This window comes from Canis lupus, chromosome 31, assembly GCF_048164855.1.
Source record: "Canis lupus baileyi chromosome 31, mCanLup2.hap1, whole genome shotgun sequence".
NCBI lineage: Eukaryota > Metazoa > Chordata > Mammalia > Carnivora > Canidae > Canis > Canis lupus.
In genome coordinates this window covers 13,712,104-13,720,209 of record NC_132868.1, presented here as the reverse complement: position 1 = coordinate 13,720,209, position 8,106 = coordinate 13,712,104, and the positions used below count along the sequence as shown (strand labels likewise).

Here is an 8,106-nt window from a genome sequence, read left to right as displayed (position 1 = left end):
TGGTCCAGCTGTGGCGGTGCTGCCCGGCCCCCAGGTCTCCTTCCTGCCCCCACACAGCCCCTGCCCCTGTGCCCTGCTCTTAACGGGGCATCTCCAAACCCACTTGGGGTTCAGCTCACACAGTGACACCTGGAGGCCCCGTCCTGGTGGCCTCCCCATCCCAGAGACCCAGGGGGGACCATGTGGGTCATCCCGAGCACTTTACCACATGGCAGTGTTTTGTTTGCCAGCGCAGATCCACCTGGCCACAGGCACCCCGTGTTCCTTACCCAGAAGCCCTTGGGCCTCCCCTGGGGCCCCCAGAAGCCCGCTTGCCCAGCAGTCTCACCCGACCCCAAAGTGGTCCCAGAACATGACCAAAATGTGGTTGGGGAAGCTTCTGCTGATATCTAGATCTATCTGTTTGATGTACCAGGAGGAGACCTGGGCCTCCTCCTTCATTCCTGTGGCGAGAACCGTGGAGGAGGAGCCAGCATTAGCGACACAGAACACTAACTGTCACCAACTGTCATCCTAAGCAGGAGCACTGCTGGTCACCATGTGAGTGTGTCCTGCAGAAACCTCCTTCCTTCCCCGGTGAGGCCAGGGACAGCACAGGTGCCCACCGTGCCTGTGGGGCCTACATGAGGGCTTGTGCTCAGCTGTTGTGGATGCAGAGGGGACTGAGGGTCAGCCCTATGCTGGGAGGGACATAGCGGGTATCCCTGGGGGGGAGGGGACACTGGGGTGAACCCCGTGGGGACAGAGGACATGGGGGTTCAGCCCTGGTGGTGAGAGGACTTTGGGGGTCAGCTGGGGCTGGGGTCCCTCAGTTCCCTGTGCTCCAGACACCCAGGCTGAGCCCCAATATCCCTCATCCCCTACTCACTAGGGCGTGGAGGATCCTTCCACACGCTGGTGCAGGAGATGCGGTAGCACAAGGTGTGCAAGCTGAGCCCGCCCGGTGAGGGGGCCTGGGAGCATGAGCTGCAAGTGCCTGCTGTCCTGACGTCACTACCAGGGCCACGTTGCCCGCCCCGATGGCTCTCTATGTCCCAGGATCAGAGGTTCAGGGCAAAGAAGGTTGGAAGCGCCCCAGAGGCCAGCCAGTCCAGGCTCCCTGGACAGAGGCAGCGCAGATCTCCCAGGGCACTTTGCACAGACCGTCGTGAACTGAGGCCCCCGGCCCCGGCTGTCACTGTCTCCCAGCCCTGTCCTGACCTGTGGGGCACAGGCTGAGTCGCAGTAAGTCTGTGAATGTCCTGCCCCTGACATCTGGCTGACCTTGGAAGACAGGAGGGCAGGTCAGCTTTGTGTTCCTGCTGGCCCCTGTGCAAGAGCTATTAGGGGCCTGGGCAGGGCCCCCTCCTCCCTTCTGGGGTTCTGTCCCCTCCTTTTGTACAGAGCTCTGGCAGATGCAGAAACGAGGTGGCCGTGCATTTTAACACAACCACACTTTATTGAACTTTCAACAGCAAACAGGGGCTCAGGGCTGAGGGTGCGCGCCTTCCCCTCTGGAGGGGGACCTTCCTTTCTTTTAGGAGAAAGCCAAAGTCACATGGGGGTGTTGGTGCCAGAGTCCCCCAGCTTGAAAGCTGTGCTGACCCCGAATGGGGGCACGTGTCCTGAGGTTGGGGCCTGAGAGGCAGTTCTGAGGACAGCAGACCAGACCTGGACCTGCAACTTCAGGGTTCCTGCGCTGGGTCCCAGCAGGTCATCTGGACCCCAGTTTCTGGCTCACGTGCCAGGGGACTGACTGCTGGAGACCCAGCATGTGGGTGAGTCTGCCTCCTACTGTGGATGAGGGTATGGCCCAGCAGCCTGCCCCTCCTGCCCCTGCCCTGGGTGCCCTGTTATTCCCAGAGCTGTCCTAGGTCAGCGACCTGGATTTGTGGCGCACGCCCGGGTCCCAGGAGGCCACATCCTGCTCTGAGAGGGTCACTGAGACTTGGGGCAGAATCCAGAACTGGTGAGGGCCACAGGGGGCTCAATCTCATCAGTCTTCATTCTGTCCCTTTTGGGGCTCATGTCGACCCTCTCTCCCAGAGCCTAGGGAGAGGCCAGCTCAGGTCCGTCTGGGTTGGGGACTCTTCCTGTTGAGGGGGCACCCTCCAGGAAGGACAATGAGATGAGGCTGGGCATGGTGGCCATGGCCTCAGGGCCCCCACCCTCACCATTTCGCTCTTCTTCAGAGGCCCAGGAGCATGGAGGCAGAGATCAGATGGCCCCAGGACTCTGTGGGGCCTTGGGGTTGTGGGTTCAGCGCTGCCCTGGCACGGGCTGGCCCTGCCTATCACTGCCCAGCAAGGGACTTGAACTGCTGTGGCCACAGGACAGGAAGGTATCTGGATCCCTATAGTGTCATCTTAGTGGGCTGGGTGGACCCCGTGAGGGGCGTCCAAGGGGGATTCTATTGTCTGGTTTGCTGTGTGGCCTGTGGTGTGGCCCAGGCAGGTGCCAAAGCGAACGGGACCCAGTGTTCTGGCTTCAGGTCCTTGTTTGGGTGCCACCTGCCTGCATTGTACTGGTTCTCTGGGAGCATGAGGAGGGGTATTATCTCTACGGGGCCTCCGGGCCAGCGAGGTGTCCTGGGCTGGGGGCAGCTGAGACAGAAGCAGAGCCCCCAGTGTTCCCAGACACAGGTGTACAGCCGTGGGCTCTGGGGAGCTTCCCTCCTGCAGCAGCTCCTTGGCCTTGAGGATGACCCTGCCAGGAGGGGGTCCAGGCTGCTCACGTTGTGTGGCTGCGCCTGGGGAGGCCTGCTCGTCCACTCTGGGCAGCGTCTAGGTAATAGAAGGGAGGAGAGGCTCAATTGCCGGGACACTCACTCCAGGCCCAGGGGCCTCCTGAGGTAACTCTCCAGGTCCCGTTGGAAAGAGGCAGGCTGGTTTTGCATCTCCAGTAGGCTGTATGTCCCCAGCTGGAGGGCCCCAGGGGTCCTCTTGGCTCCCGGGTGGTCCCCCTGGCCTGACGCTGTCCACAGCCCTCCACACTGCTGGTACCCAGCCCCTGCAGTGAGTGCCTGCACACTCAGTCCCGGCCTGGTTTCCCTGAGGCTGGAGCAGAAGAGGAGAGGGCCAGAGATGAGGAGGAAAACCTGGGGGCCCTATCCACGTGAACAGCCCCAGCAAGTGGAATCGGGAGGGGATGGGGCCCTAGGTACACCTGGGCGGGGGCAGTTCACACTTCATCTTTCGGAGCTGGGTCGTGGAGGCCCAAAGTTGTCTGAGCACCACCTCATCCTCCAGGGCCCAGGGCCGGACCAGCACGTCCTGCAGAAACTCCCGAGGACCTTCCAAGGGCAGCTTCAGGAGGCTCTCTGGGCAGTGGGTGTGAGTGAGACCCAGAGGCTCCCTGCTCTGTGGCCTCCAGGTGCCTCCCAAGGGCAGCAGCTGAGGGTCCAGCTGTGCAGGATCACCGTGGGCAGTGCTATGACCGAGGGAGGGCCCTGCCTGCTGCTCACTCAGGGAGTCCTGATCAACTCGCCTGCTCAGCCGTCCCCCCCGTCCCCAGGCCTGGGTGCTGCTCAGAGTAGGGGGTCAACACCCCTGTCCCCTCACCCCCAGCCTCGGGCACACCTGGGCACCCAGGGGCCCACTTACTCCTGTGTACTTTGAGGATCATGTAAGCCATGGCTGTGAGCACACGCTCCACGTCCAGGATTTACACGTCCCAGTGCTTTTGGGTAGGGATAAGGGGTTTTATGGGAGCAAGGGTAGGGAGGAGCGGCCTGAGCAGAGCCCCTTGGGGTCTCCCATCTTCCCATAACCTCCGCCGCTCCCACCCCCCGGGCTACATCCGGGGAGGCACCACAGCCCCTCCTGGGCATGTACTCCTCCCAGGAAGTACAGGGCTCCAGGCCACTCTGGGTTCTGATCCTGGCCAGCACTACCCACAGACCTGGGGGCACAGACTCTGCCCCCATTTCTACCAACATGCCACAAGGACCCCAGGCTGGCTGCAGAATGGCCCGAGGGCTCATCCACACCCCAGGCTGACCAGGCCTCCCTGGGGGAGCTGAGGCAGAGACAGCCTGTTCCCTCGAAACTCCTCCAGGGACACTCTGGGCTTCTCTAGGTGGGTCTGGGCTGTGAGCCTCAGCCTTCTGGCCCAAGGTCTGGCTTGGCTTGTCTGTAGGGTGGGGTTGAACTCCGCCCTCCCTGGGGTCAGGGGACAGGATGAGGCAGCAGGGTTCCTCGGGTTCCCTTACCTAATTGACAAAACACTGAAGGAACCACTTGGGATGTAAATGCCAGTGCACGTCAGTTCCTCGCCCTGGCAGAAGGAGAGGAGATGCTCAGGCCCCACGCTGCGGCCCCGTGGAGCCAGGTGGACCTACTTCCAGTGGCCCCTCAGAGCCTCGAGGGTGCCCCAAGCTTCCCAGAGGGAGGAACTTGACACCAAACTGGGGCAGCTCAGAAGGGCCGTGCTGGCACCCCCTGCCCTGGGGCCAAGGGGATGGAGCCTCTGGGGAGCATCTACTCGCCATGTGCTTCTTCAGCTTGGGGTGAGCTCTGTCTAGAACGTGCTCGCCTAGGACCTCAGCAATTTGGTGAACCCTGGAATCAAGAAGCCTGAGAAGGCCCCAGATCCCCAAAGATCAGGGTCTCCTCCTGCAACAGGCCAGGCAGGGGGGCCATCCTGGCAGGGGCCTCTTCCCCCACGTCTTGACCACCGACCCCGATGCAGGTGTCAGACACCTTGTTCTCCACAAAGCAGGCATGGAGGCCCCTCCTCTGGGTGCCCAGGGGCCGTACCCCAGGCCCAGATCCCTTCCTACCCACTTCCAGGGTTTTCCTCTTGGGTCTCTCAGCTCTAGCCTAGGGCAGACATGGCCCTCAGAGGGCCCAAGGGGAAGAGGTCCTGATCTGGGGGGATGTGCCAGCCTCAAGAGAGGCACCTCCTGAGATGGATGAAGGGGTGTCCAGGGAACTCAATGCAGAAAACTCTGATTGTCCGTGACCTTCCACAGTGACGGGTCAGCGTCATCCCAAGGGTCCTATGGAGACCATACCCGGCGTGCCTGAAACAGAGGGGACCGATCAGTGCCAGGGACATGGGGAAAGGAGGGAGCAGAATGGCTCCTCTCCCCTGAATCCTGAGGGAGATCAGGCCCCTCTGAGATTGTCCGGGAATGAGGGGAAGGGCCTTTCTGCCCAATGGGAGCAGCCTGACAGCCTTATCTGCTTCTACCAGAGATGATTCCCACCTGGGCCTGACCTGACCTGGTGACTCTGGTCCCCACCTGAGCCTCACCTGGACCTGGTGACCATGGTCCCCATCTGGGCTCATTGGCAACTGATGACTATGAGTCAAGATTGACTCTCACTTCTACTGATACCCGGGGTCCGTCCCCAGGATCTCATTTGTTCTTGGTGACTGTGGTCCTTGTCTGGGCTGAACTAACTCATGCTTGGCTCATGCTTGGCTCTGATCCCCTCCTGGGCCTCACCTGTTCTTGCAGATATGGTCCCCACATCTAGTGGGTGCTCTAGTGTCTATGGTATTTGTCTGGGCTTCAGCTGATCTGATGGTATTCAGCTATGATGTCAGCCCTTTCCAAGGCCAGCAGGGTCTCTAGGTCCTCTTGCCTGGGGCTGCAAACCACACACATCCGAGGATGACACCACATGAAAACCTTCAGAGGACACATGCGTCTGTGTGCTCCCTGTGGGCAGGTCCCCATCTGTCTGACTGGAGGGTGGAGACAACACAGTAGCTCTGAGGGGGACGTGCTGGACTGGAGGATCACTCAGGGGCACTCACTGTCTGTAGCTGGCCCACCTGCAGTCCACCTTCCCAGCCACTGTCCCAGGACATGCCGTCATGCTGAGAGGACAGAGCTCTCCCACCCCCCTTATCAGTAGCACAAGGGGGCCCATGAGGCTGCGGGGAGCTGCTGACCTGATCCTTGGGGTGACGTTTCCCAGCCCAGGGCTGGCCCCGAGATGGTGGTGGATGTGCCTGCCAGAGAGTATTCCTGGGGTCTTGGGGCAGACCGAAGGTTTCTCTTAGATTCCATAAGAAGAATGACCAAAGGGAAAAAGTAATGAACTGGACTTCATCAAAAGTAAAAACTTATGCAATGATTTGTGAATAGCCTGAGGAGGGTTATGCGGGAGCACGAGGGACTCCATGTTCCAGTTTATGAAGATCAAGCCTGCTCATGAGCCAGAAGGACCGAGAGAGCCCTGACCATCCACCCCGGACCACAGCGTGGGGGATTGGTCATCACATGTTGGGGTCCATGCACCTAAGACGGACTGGAAAGGTCATGGCTTGACCTGTTGCCTCCTGCACAGAACAGGGCTTGAGGGGAGCGGGGGTCCCGCATGAGCCGCCCGAGCCCTGAACACAGGCTCCTTCCCTGGCCTGGGGCAGCAGGGAGGCAGCCCTCACCCTGTGGAGCTGTGGAAGGGCTCCAGGAGCTGCCTCATGGGCATCACATGGGGTTTGGTGTGTTCTCACCCCAGCCCAGGAGGCCAACACCTGCAGCAAGACCTACAGTGGCCCGAGGGGGGCCAGGAGCAGCTCCCAGTCACCTGTGAACTGTCACCTTGTGAGTGCCTACACTTTATACACTGGGGTACTGGGGAGAGTGGGATAGTCGGGCACTGAGCCAGATCCGGAGCACGGGTGCCTCCAAGAGCCTGCGGACACAGAGTAGCGCCAGGCATTGGAACCCTGGGGCACCACAGTTCCGCCCACAATGGAGCCCCGTGTCATCACTGTAGGTCTGGGGTCCAGTCAGCACTTAGCCCTGCACTCTGAAGGTGAGGGGATGCCCTGTCTCCATGCCAGGTGGGAAGGGGATGCAGGCACCCTCCCACATCCTTAGTTCCCACCTTCAGGCCCTCCAGGCCTCCCACCCCTCTAGGTAGACTGGGTGTCCCAGCTGTCCTCCCACCCCCAAGGGTTCACAGCGTGGATTTTGCACTTAAGAACATTTGAGGGGCTCCTGGGTGGTTCAGTCAGTTAAACATCGACTCTTGATTTTGGCTCAGGGCAGGATCTCGAGGTTGTAGGGTGGAGCCTCACGTGGGTTTGGGTTCTGGCCGGTGGGGAGTGTGGTGAGAGTCTCCCTTTACCTCTGCCCCTCCCACTGCACACTCTCTCAAATCTTTTAAAAATCAACATTGAAGACATTTGAGAAATCTTTATCATCTCTGCAGTGGTGCCTTCATATGTGTAATGGCTATGTAAATGCTTTTTAAAAAAATTTTCACTTCTCTGGAATAAATTCCCAGGAGTGCTCTGCTGAATTATGTGGTAATTGTATGCAAAATATTTTTTTGATAAAACTGCTAAACTCTTTCCCAGGAGTGATTGTTAGATTTTACAAAAACTGTGTGGAACCTGTTTTCAAAGCAGTTGTCTAGATACTGAAGTGTGACTGTTGGACCCTCAGGTGAGATTAATTGAGCCTTGGAAAAAACTGCTAAACTCTCTTCCAAAGCAACCGTCTTTATATCCGCAGCATGAAGGAGCGTTCCTGTCATATATCTCCCTCCAGCAACTAGTATCCTCCTTTTTGGGAATTTAGCCTTTGTAGGGGCGCCTGGGTGGCTCGGTTGCTGGGGTGCCTGTGTGGCTCAGTTGGTTAAGCGTCTGCTTTGGCTCAGGTCATTATCCCTGGGTCCTGGGATCGAGGCTTGCATCGGGATCCCTGCTTTGGGGGGAGCCTGCTTCTCTCTCCTTCTGCCTACCTCTACCCCTACTTCCTTGCTCACTCTCTGTCAAATGAGTAAAATTTTTTAAAAAAGTAAAATTTCTAAAAGGTGTGTAGCACCATCTCACTGTTATTCACATTGGCAACTTCCTAATGCTAGAGGATGTAGAACATACTTTTGTAGGCTTGCTTATTTTCTGTGTGTCCTCTTTGTCCAGGTGTCTGCTCACATAGTCACCCATTGTTAATTAAGTTATCTGTTTTCTTATTGTTATGAGGGTTTTTTTGTGTAGATTGAATAAAAATTAAAAATGTTGAATATCCGATGTGTGTTTTGAACACGTATTCTCTTCAGTTTGTGAGTGGTCTTTAGGTTCCCTGGGCAATGTCTTTCAAAGAGTAGCAGTTTTAAATTTGTAAACTTCACATTATGTTTTTTCTTTTCTGGATCATGTTTG

The 8,106-nt window shown here is 58.2% G+C and overlaps 1 long non-coding RNA gene across 3 annotated transcripts; it reads left to right on the top strand.

The window, feature by feature from the left end:
• Positions 1 to 289: 289 nt before the first annotated feature.
• Positions 290 to 6,480, top strand: LOC140622021 (uncharacterized). 3 transcript variants are annotated; one of them, XR_012021748.1, is made up of 3 exons: positions 290 to 540; positions 872 to 1,224; positions 1,521 to 6,480. It is a non-coding gene; the product is annotated as an uncharacterized lncRNA (long non-coding RNA). The 3 variants fall into 3 exon arrangements; XR_012021747.1 differs by having other exon boundaries at positions 872 to 1,757; positions 2,172 to 6,480; XR_012021746.1 differs by having other exon boundaries at positions 872 to 2,320; positions 3,228 to 6,480.
• The last annotated feature ends 1,626 nt before the right edge of the window (positions 6,481 to 8,106 follow it).